Here is a 12131-nt window from a genome sequence, read left to right as displayed (position 1 = left end):
AGGGTTTCAGTGATTTGGCGAGTTTGGTGCTTCTGGACGTGCTAGGACGATGAAAATTGATAGGCGTGTCAGGGAGCTGCACAATTTGACTTGATAAAGTCGTTTTCCCAGATTTGACCATCTGGGGGGCTAAAGGGAAAGGAAAAATTAGAAAAAATTAGGTATTTATAACTTACGAGTGGGTGATCGGATCTTAATGAATTTTGATATTTAGAAGGTCATCGTGACTCAGAGCTCTTATTATTTTAAATCCTGACCGGCATTAAGCCTCTTATTTTCCTTTTTAAATCAATCCATTGATTCATAGAATTTTGTTAGAGATCATACCGTATGATCTCTTGGCTCTTCTCGCCTCGTCACAAGTGCCATACGAGCTCTTGTTTATTTAGGTAGAGCTGGTCAAGTGACGCTACAAGCAACACCAATTTAATGAGCGCCTTCACAATATGGGACCAACTCCATCTTAGTTGGGTGCAGCTTGGTTGCTTCTAATATTGACGTCACTTGACCGACTCGGTTTGAAGAAGGCGAATGGCTCAATTCCCTTTTACAATGGGATCTTATTAATAGCTAGCGCCAATTTAAGCAAATCAGAATGTTTAATAAATTTTCTGATTGGCATTGAGCAATTAGATCAACACTAATGCCAACCAATTAACACTTTCTTTGGCAAAGTGTCCGTCATATCGTTCAAACTCTTTGCGCTAAAACCAAAAATGGCTGAAGCCAAAAATCTTTTGCATGAAGAAAAAATATTACTAATTACAGGGAGAGATCGCTAGTGGTGGTAATACAGATTGAAATCACGGAATAACTTAAATAGGCAAAATACATCTCTAAATTCAGAGGCGGCTTTAATGTTTGAGTCATCCAATACTGGTAGTTAAAGCAAATTATTTCCTTTGAAATTACATTCGGATGGTAGTTATTTAAACGCTTCATGACCTCATACAGATTTTTAAATCGTGAATAAGCTTAAAATAAAGTTATTGGAAGGTACTAATTACTTTTATACGAGATATCACCCAATTGAGTTAGTCTTTTTAGGATCTACATTGTTATGTTTTCAATAGTTCGTGAGGTAATCCACATACCACGAAATTTTAGCCAGAATAATTTATTTTTGTAAATTGTGCCTCCGTATAAAAATATCAGAACTAAAGTATTTATCAGACGCTTTTAAGGAGATCCTCCTAATGACTTTGAGATAGTGGAAAATCTCTCTTACTATATTTTGTTCTACCAAAGCGAAAACAACCAAATTATACGATGAATTGCTGAAAACAACAAACCGAACAATTTTTTTCTCATAATTTTCATGAAACCAAAGCTGAAAAGCCATATATTGCTGACTTAAAAATTGTCAGAAACAATTGATGATGAACTGATTATACCCTGATTCTAGATGCACATGATGTTTCTCCTGCCCTCAACTCTGGCAGCCACCCTCAGCTCTATAATCTGCAAAAAAACGAGGTTTTAACAGATCTGTTTTGAAGGTATTCAGCAATATTTACCCGCAGCTCGATGACGGTATAAAAGTGCTTACTCAGAATAGTTTCTCTTCAAACAAAGCCTCGATTAGAATGTGGAAAGGTTATACCTCCGCTAATGAGATAGAGGGTCACCATTCTTTTATAACAATGCTTTTCAAAAGATAAGGAGAAAGTTACGGTGAAACGCTGTCACGAGCTGGTGAATTTTTTCCGTGCTTTGTCGGGAATGTGGAAAAATAGGTTTTTCTTTCAACGCATCTAAGAGTGAGATTCTTATTTTTGGCCGTCTCAGGCTGCAACAGGAGGAGAGCAGCTAGAGAGTCAAAAAGTTTCCTCGTCTGTAAGTATTAAGTATCTTGGCTTTACAAGCGGTACCAGTGTCAAATCAACACATTCCCTCCTGCTTATGTATCTTGTTAAAAAGTTGCGAAAAGCATTTGGACTTCTTGTTTGTTGCAAAGCGTGATACAGCAGGCGTAGACTAGCCAGAGTTTAGAACTCATTCGCTTTCCCGAATATCATTACTTTTTCTTCTTTCTAGAACATCTTTACGCGGACTGACAAAAAATGTATATAGTATCTGTACTTTAGATATATGAAATTTGTTTTTGGAATTCCTCTATATTCCAGAGACGGGCAGCTGATCGCCACTTACGGTTTGGTTGAACTCCTGGCTTCAGCTGAGAGTGTCCGTGAAAGATATTTCGAAATGTTAGGTCAGTCTTTTATACTTTCCCAGACAATGATTGAGCGCTACTTTATCTTTTGTTTGTGTTCTTGTAAGTAAGTTGTATTTTTTCTATTTTTCTTGTTTACTCCATTATAACACCACCGTATATTTTTACGGCCAATACAAATTTTCGGACATTCATTCCATTTTTCCATACTTCCTAAGCAGGACAGTACGCAGGAATTTTTGGGGGATATGGGAGTCGAAATTGGCAAAATAATAAATAAAAGCAATTTTATTTGGTTGTTTGAATAATGAGTGCCCAAAAATTCAAGAACATTCAAGATTTGGGGTGGGGTCCAACGCCCCTATGGGCGCATCCCTGTTTTAAGGATAATTTTAATGTAAGTGTACACCAGAGGTATTAGGATTTCGTTGCAGGGATGGAGGTGGTCCATTAAATTCGAGGGATGAGTTAAGTTATGAATCAGATTAAGTAGAACCGATTACTTGGAAAACTACACGAGTGATCTAGTAGAGTTCGTGAATGGTTTATTTTTTAGATCACCTTAAACGCTGGGTCTAACAGAACAAATTTTGTAAACATAGAAACGAGCACTTTGTCCGGGGCCACAAGCATAAAAGGTGAATTGACATCATGCAAAATATCTGTACATTTAATGCCCTTAATCTTTTGGTACGCCATCCTCTACAAGGTAGGCTATTCAAAATTCTGCAAAATGGATCATATTTCCTAACCAAGAGAAGTAACTATATCATAAAATAAGTTTAATGATTATTAAAATTAATTAGCTTTATAAAAACTATCTGCGGTAATAATGGAGGAGGAATATATTTTTTTTAATCTGAGGGGGGAGCAATTCCGTTGTTTCCTCAATTTTTTTCAATGAAAGTACCAAAAAGGGCATTTTTTACATGAAAATACCAAAAGTATTATTTTCCAAGATCCAGGGGGAAATAAATCCTGGGGGGCAATTTCCCCTCTCCAATTGACGCCAATGAAAGGGGGAAAAGATTACATATTCTGACATGGCTGAACAAATGTTGTAAGTACACAAAATATGAAAAAGTTATGAATTACCATTTAATGAAGTAAATTTCAAACCTTACCAAATTCAGGAGGAATGGATATATGAGGCAGAAAATAAATTTCCCTATTCTTATTTGGGCAGTAGATCTATTTCTGAAAGTGCTGTTCCTATAGCGTAAAACTTTTCCAAAAAGAAAATTTCCAAATAATAAAAAAGAAATTTTGGGTATATTGGGGTAAGTGGTATACGCAGAGACGGGGTATAAGGTGGGACACGGTACTTATCTGCCATCTAACTTTCTTTAAAAAATCCAATAAAGCCACCTAGTATAGTTCATTCAATGGCGGACATGACAGTTCTATCATTTTGGTAAGTTGCTGTTTTCGTTTTTGAGAAAATCGACTTCAAAGTTTCGGCTATACCCCCCAAAAAATATTTGGGCAATAGTTTTTTGTGCTTTATTTTGTAACGGTTTGCAGAAATTGTGTGTGTAAGATAGCAAACGAAAGCTAAAACATCAGGCTACGTCGTATGGTCATCTGGTGGAAAAATATGCAACAGTAAAAAAAATCAGACACAATTTGCAAGTAGAGGTCGCATGGTATATACTGGGACAAGGACAAGTGGTATGTAGTGGGACATGTCCCAGTATGTACCACATGAATTCTTACAGTTCAGTCCATACATTGCGTCTTTTCTTATCTGTTTTTACTTGTATCCTAATGATAAAAATAGCTTATACATCTTTTTTTCATCAGATTTGACATCAGAATAGAAGAAAATGCCACAATTTCCAAGAGCTAAGTGGGAGGAATATTCTAATTCGGTTGCTGAAAAGAAAGTTGACCAGCATTTCATGATTACAGCAGCTATTGTAGACCTAGAGGCTGGCTTACCAATTAGAGCAGTGGCGGAGAAACACGGAGTGTCACGTTCAGCCCTTCACAGACACTAACAAAAGTATTCAAAACTCAGTGATGACGAAAAAGCGAATTACAGTGGTGCTCAAAAGTTCAAATTTGCTACTAATTTTACGCCTGAAGAAGAAGCATCGCTCTCTCAATACCTGCTGCAAGCGAGCAGAATTTGTTATGGTTTGACCAGTCGAGACACCAGAACCCTTGCTTACAACTACGCCGTTGCAAACAACAAGACTGTCCCAGACAGCTGGATAGACTCTAAAGAAGCCGGTATAGACTGGTTAGCTGGATTTTGGGCTCGAAACCCAGAGCTTTCGCTTAGAAAGCCAGAGGCAACAAGTTTGGGGCGTGCCACAAGCTTTAACAAGCACAATGTACAGGAGTTTTTCTCCAACTTGCAGTCAGTTTTGAAGAAAACTCCATTTACAGCAAGCGACATATTCAACTGTGATGAAACCTCAGTCACCACTGTTCATGTTCCTCCAAAGGTTTTTGCCGAGAAGGGTAGAAAAATAGTGGGCAAAGTAACCTCTGCTGAGCGTGGCGTGCTTGTGACTATGGTTGGAACCATCTCTGCCAGCGGGCAGTACCTTCCCCCCTACCTTATATTCCCACGCAAGAAATTTCAGCCTCTCATGCTGACTGGTGCTCCTGCTAACTCTGCTGGAGGAGCCTCGCCTTCCGGATGGGTAAACCAAGAACTGTTTCTGGAACATCTCAAACATTTCAAGACTTACTCGCATGCTTCCCCTGAAAACCCGAAGCTTCTGATAATGGACAACCACGAGTCCCACATCTGTTCTGCAATTGTGCAGTTTGCGAAAGAGTCTGGTATCACTTTACTAACAATACCACCTCACTGCAGCCACAGGTTGCAGCCATTGGACATTTGCGTGTATTTTCCCTTCAAATGCCAATACAACAAGGCTATGGACAACTGGATGCTGTCCAACCCAGGGAAGACCGTGACGATATACGAGATTGCATCTCTTGTTGGCCAAAGCCTCCCCGTATCTTTCACGCCAAACAACATAATGAGGGGCTTCAAGAAGACAGGGATATGGCCTTATAATCCAGACATCTTTACAGAAAATGATTTTCTAACCTCTGCTGTAACTGACAGACCTGCACCTGATGCTTTGGATCCAGTTGAACCTGGAAACAACCTGGCCGAAACCCCAAGTACAAGTGGGCCTGAACAATCCTCTACACCCGTTTCAGTTCCTGTGACGCCAGAACAAGTTCGGCCATACCCTAAAGCCAAGCCGCGTGTACTGAGTGGCAGAGGCAGGAAGAAAGGCTCTACAAAGATTCTTACTAACACTCCTGTGAAAAGACAGATTGAAGGACAAGAAGCCGAAAGAAAAGATAAGAAAGCACGGGGTGGCAGGGCTAGAGGAAAAGTTGGGACTGTTGGAAGAGCTGGAAAAGCAAAAAAAGACCAGACAACAAAAAAGCTATTTGTGGATTCAGAAGGAAGTGATGATGAAAAAATGATTCTTGATGATGATAGTGATGACTCGATGAAACTAGGTGAATCGGAAGATGAAAGTGAGAAAGAGGAAGAGATCTTTGACAGTGTCTCTACAGGAGATTTTGTTAAAGTTGTTTACGAAGGAGAGCACTTTCCTGGGACTGTCCAAGAGAAAAACGGGAACAGCGTCAGAGTGAGTGTCATGTGCATGGCCGGTCGAAGAAAGTGGAAGTGGCTGGACCGAGAAGACTCAATATTTTATCCAAGGGAAGACATTTTGAAAAAGTTGTCGCCTCCTACCCCAGCACCCGGTACAGCTTCCAGAGCAGCGTCATACTTCGTGTTTGCTGACTGGTAGTCTAGTCTTGTGCCTAAGATATTTTTACTTTTGAAGTCGAATTTTTAATGTAGTTTTTATACGATGAATAGTCGAAGTTTTCTACCAATACATGAATCTTTTTACTATGTCCCAGAGTATACCACCCCGTGTCCCAAGATATACCACCCCCGGTACTTAGTGGGACAAATGGTATAAGCAGGGACACCCCCCTTTTTTTCTTCTAGCTATACAAGAAAAATCTGGAAAAATCACAGTTTATGCAGCAGTTCCGGGGCTTTCATTTGAACCATAAACCATTTTTCTACTCCAATGTTAACCATGCATTTTGGAGGTTTTCCAAAATCCGTCCCTGCATATACCACTCTCCCTTCTATGCCTATATCTAGATATTAGGGAGGGGGGGTTAATCGAAGCGACTCTGAGAGCCCAATAAATGTAAATTTTTTCGATGAAACGAAGAAAAAATTGTGTAATAAGAGTGTTTAATTAAAAAAAAGGACATAAACTGCACTGTTACCAATTTCAATATCTTGGAGGGGAACGGGCGAAATCTGGTACTTAACCTTCTCGGCTGTAATTTGGGTGGTAGATCTGTTCCTGAAAGTTTCATTCATTTACCTCGAAATTGTCAAAGTTGGTGGAAAGTCGCCCTGAAACAGTTTTCCCCAGATGTTTACATCAGCAAATATTTGGTAAAATTTCTGAAGATTAGATTAAAACCCTAGCTGAAAGAAAAATATGCTGTTCAGTTTGACAATTAAATATTCAACTCTATTTATAAATATAATAATTTCTACCTGTGCAGCTGCATCCCAGTCCCCCTTCTAACACCTGGCTGTAGCCTTATGCAATGTAAGAAAGTTTGTTAATTTGAGAGGTTTACTTTATATTGTACTTCTTTGTTATCAGGAGTCAGTCCAATAAACCAATTCGAAAAAAAAGGAACAACAATATGAACAAACTACTTTATAGCCCAGGATTACGTATATTCAGAGGGTGGAGGTGGCTGAGCAAGACGAGGGAGGTGGCTGGGCAATTTGGATACTCTCTCCAACGCTCTTTCCAAATATTAATCAGTGCCGCCCCATCGAAATTTATATTTGAAAAAAAAACATTAAATGTAGAATCGAATGGTAAATTCTTTCCATCTTATTTCCGTCTTTAAACATATATGTTTTCACAGTTGTGTCGGTAGTGAAAATCGTATTTGGAAATAACGTTGAAGGGCGAATATGACAGTATATTTAATTTTCAACTAGTGAATTAATCCAAAATTCAACTAATTTAGTAGCCAAGTATATATATATATATATATATATATATATATATATATATATATATATATATATATATATATATATATATATATATATAAGTTGTCTGTGTGTGTGTCGAGTGACGTCATGTTTGTGTGCGACTGACGTCATGTTTGTCGACTGACGTCATTATAAGGATTGAGCTGTATGCGTCATGAAGTTGTTTGTCGACTGACGTCATGTTTGTCAACTGATGAAACTACATACCGGGACACAAATGACGACCGGGACACAGGGAATATAAATGACGACCGGTAACCTCAAAGAGTAATTACAGACTGGGACACCCGGACACAAATCACGACCGGGACACAGGGAATATAAATGACGACCGGGACACAACTACAACGGGGACTCCGGGGGCACAGGCGGGATATATAAATGACGACCGGGACACAGGGATTGTTCGAATAGAAATTACAGACCGGGACACCGGGACACAAATGACAACCGGGACACAGGGAATATAAATGACGACCGGGACACTCAAAGAGAAATTACAAACTGGGACACCGGGACACAACTGACGACCGGGACACAGGGAATATAAATGACGACCGGGACACAGGGACACATCATTAGAATAATGAGGCATAGATCTGAATACGGATTGTTTTTCCCATGGACAATTATATGTTGCATGTTCAAGAGTCAATAAACCTGACAATCTATTTATATGCACAGATAATGGGACAGCGAAGAATGTTGTATATTCGCATGTTTTACGTAGTTAAAAACATATATATATATATATATATATATATATATATATATATATATATATATATATATATATATATATATATATATATATATATATATATATATATATATATATATATATATATATATATATATATATATATCTATTCACAGGTGGGACACAGGGACACAACTACAATGGCGCGTAACTAATATGGCGCGTAACGACTTACGCGCGCGGGGGGGGCGTAACGACCCCAACAGCTAGTATATATATATATATATATATATATATATATATATATATATATATATATATATATATATATATATATATATATATATATATATATATATATATATATATATAAATATATATATATATATATTATATATATATATATATATATATATATATATATATATATATATATATATATATATATATATATATATATATATATATATATGTATATCTATCTATCTCTATTCACAGGTGGGACACAGGGACACAACTACAATGGCGCGTAACTAATATGGCGCGTAACGACTTACGCGCGCGGGGGGCTTGGGGGGCGCGAAGCGCCACCCCAACAGCTAGTATATATATATATATATATATATATATATATATATATATATATATATATATATATATATATATATATATATATATATATATATATAAATATATATATATATAAATATATATATATATATATATATATATATATATATATATATATATATATATATATATATATATATATATATATATATATATATATATATATATGTATATATTTTTACTTATTTACCACTAGACCTAGCGGAACCTTCGAAATAAATTACTTATTTTTTCAAACCGAGACACTCTAGTTCATAGAGTTCCATGGTTCCATGCTAATTCATATATGTTATCCTTGCTCAAATGAACTTAGAAGTAATTGAAGCTGCAGCTACAGACACACGGCTATACAAAGCTAGAACAGAGAGTGAACAATGTTGTTATTGCACTGGCGAACAATGAGACCCGAAGTCGTCCATGTTCTTTCAGTGGAAACAACGTTTACGTCCAGTAGTAACCCCGACAGTTGCATCCCCCATCTCTTAATTGGGCCAGATATAATCCTAAACTATATCCAAAACTTGGCTGGTTCTGTTTTTTTTTTTGTTTTTTTTTTTTGCATTATTTCGTATTATGAACCAATAGATCACACAAGTCTTTTTTCATTATAATATTTAGTTCAGAAGTGGCCATACATAAGAATGTTACCGAAACACCCATTTTCTAAGTCTATTCAGTGTTCTTGAGGACCGTGCGAGGAGAGAGGTGAACTGGGAGCTAATGTATCTTTCCCCCCAAATTATGTTAAACAATGAAATAATAACCTTTTAGCATCCATCAGTGGCGTCAACTCACGAATATTTAGAGGGGAGGGAAAATTTCTGATTCAAAATCTAGGGGGCAAAAGGGAGAGGGGCAAGTCTGTCGGCTAGTAGCTACCAATTGAGGCTTTAAGAAGGAAACATGCTAAGACAACGATTCTTGCTTCATAATATGTAGAAAAATTGTAACTAGCATTTTTTGACGGCACTTCGGCAAAGGTCTTGATTTCGCCAGCTTTGATTCAATTTACGGGTATACGGGTTGAAACAAAAGTGACGCGTGGAAAAATACTTGGAAAAATATGAATTGGGCTATACATATATGCCCAGTATAGATATTGAGGGGGGGTGTGAAGTATAGTGGAAGCACCTTCAAGATTTGTTAACTACAATTTCCGGTAAAATTCTAGTTAATTGACTTCTTGCTATCTCAGAAATGGTTTAGGTTAGGAAAATGAAACTTTCAGGGATGTATCTATAGACTAAAGTATGTCCCGAGAAGGTATTTTAAAGTACCCACCTCCACTCTTTGTCCCTCGAGAGGGTCCTGAAATTTGTCTACATGACAGGTCTATACCTATTGAAATTTGGACAAAACAATATTTTACCTTAATTTTCAGTTACTAGTTGCTTTTTTTCTGCCTTTAGTTCTGAAAATGCAATTCCTGTTATTTGAGTAGAATTTTGAGCCATATCAAAGTTTTTTTTTCAAAATTTGGGAAATGTATTTGCATATCTTTAAAACCTTATAAAATGGAATTGAGCATAGGTATGAAGCTGAAAACAATTTTGTTGTACTTCAATTAAGCAGAAGATCTATTTTGCAAGGTTTCACTTTTATAACACACACATTTTTAAAGGTCATCAAAGGTCAGGGCCCTCTAGAGGGAGAAGGAGTGGAGGTAGTTGCTTCGAAATACCTTCCCGGGACATACTTTAGCCTGTAGACCCATCCCTGAAAGTTTCATTTTCCTAACCTAAACCCTTTCCGAGATAGCAAGAAGTCAATTAATTATAATTTTACCCAAATTCCTGCATGTTATGAAGTAAGAATTGCTTTCTTAAAATGTTCCCTTCTCAATAGCCCCTTTTCTAGGCTAATATCATTTGATGTTTTTTTAATTCTTGGTAAATTTGCTGTAGTTGACCACATGTAAGGAAGCAAAATAAAATCAAAGTATTACCATTAGATTCCTTGTTTTATGCTCTTTCCAAAATATCATTGTTGCTTATCGGACAATACACCCCAGCCTCTGATGGTTCCCGATATAGCCCTAGAATATATAAGAAACAAAAAAGAAAACACCAAAACAATGAAATTATTACTTTATAATCTAGGCTATAGCAATTTTATGTTCACCTGATGATCATGTTCCCTTCCATTGTTACCCAAACTTTTAAATCATTCCAAATAATAGGCTACTTTGACCACAACTATATTGTAAACGTGGCGAAATTGGATTTCATCGAGTAAAGAATACAGCAAACCCGTTTTAACAAAGAATAGGGCAGTATCACTAGGTCCAAACAACGGAGAAATATACGCTATTATTAGGGCTATATATGGGGGACCATCAGATCTGGTGGGGCGGGTGCATTGTAAGAAAGGCGACCAGGATATTTGGAAAGAGCATAAAATACGGGATCAGGTACCTATGTATTATACCGTCAACACAAGTTTACGCTGTGTAAAACTTGAGAAAAAAACGCTTTTGTCTGTCTGCATTAAGAAACAATTAGCTTACGCTCAATGGAAAACAAGTGGCTGTGACAGAATATATCGGAAGTATATAATTTGGGCTATATATTTGCACATTAGGGGGGTGGGGGTTAAGTTAGGTTACCTGTACCTCCACTCCCTAATGAGCAATTATATAGCCCAAAGTATTATATTTTCATCATATTTGGTATTTTTCATTAGAATTAACTTAACTTCTTGAGTGTTGGCGGTATAATACATAAGTAGGCTACCCAGGATCTAATGGCACTACTTTTATTCAATTTGCATGTTTTCTTCAGGTGTGGTCAGACTCAGAAAATTCAACTAATTTTCAGAGAAAATGCAAGAGGAAGGCATTCTCCAATGAAAATATGGTATGTTTCAAAATCTAGAAGAGGTAAAAACCCCCTTCCTGCCCGATTGGAGGTACTATCATCCAAGAGGGCCTGCACAAGCTGCCCCATCTATCACCACTATAATGAGAAAAAATCTTACCAATAAGACTACTTTCTTATGCGGCAGGAGATCAACAAAAATATCCGGAAATGACAAGGTAATAATAACCACAGAGAAAACTCTTTCTTGTAATGCACTTGGTTTTAATCTAAACTGTGATTCTCTCTGCGCCAGCAACAGACCGGGTGGGAGATGGTACTTGGGCGCGGTGCCTTGGGATGAAGATGCGACTCGAAACTATTTAATTATCATCTCTCAATGCATAACTTCATGACCTTTACCCAATTTGGGTTTAAGACTACTATCACTCTCTATATGGTTAATAGTTAGACTCGCCCTTTGCTCCTGCTTGTCCAGCTTTACATATCAAAACTTAAGCCCATCTGTTTCACAAGTAACATAACCAAAAGGTTTCGGATGGACTATAAAAGAACCAGAAATGTAAATTTACTATTGAACAAAACACGGGCAAATCCGCCAGAAATTATAAAAAAGCAAGTCTTTTCCAAAAGAAAGTAAAGACCGAAATTAAAACTTAAAAACAACAGTAATTATCCTGCGCATGGGGGGGGGGGTACTCTTTAAACCACAAGATC

The 12131-nt window shown here is 37.2% G+C and overlaps 1 long non-coding RNA gene across 1 annotated transcript in view; it reads right to left on the bottom strand.

Moving 5' to 3' along the window:
- LOC136038743 (uncharacterized) overlaps positions 1-11759 on the bottom strand; it is a 29561-nt gene extending 17802 nt beyond the window's left edge. Inside the window, exon 1 of the long non-coding RNA XR_010620286.1 lies at positions 11575-11759. This is a non-coding gene — a long non-coding RNA (uncharacterized LOC136038743). The remainder of the gene's footprint in view (positions 1-11574) is intronic.
- Between the last annotated feature and the right edge of the window lie 372 nt (positions 11760-12131).

Source organism: Artemia franciscana, chromosome 18 (assembly GCF_032884065.1).
Source record: "Artemia franciscana chromosome 18, ASM3288406v1, whole genome shotgun sequence".
In the NCBI taxonomy this organism is placed as follows: Eukaryota; Metazoa; Arthropoda; class Branchiopoda; order Anostraca; family Artemiidae; genus Artemia; species Artemia franciscana.
This window is presented reverse-complemented; position numbering and strand designations above follow the sequence as displayed.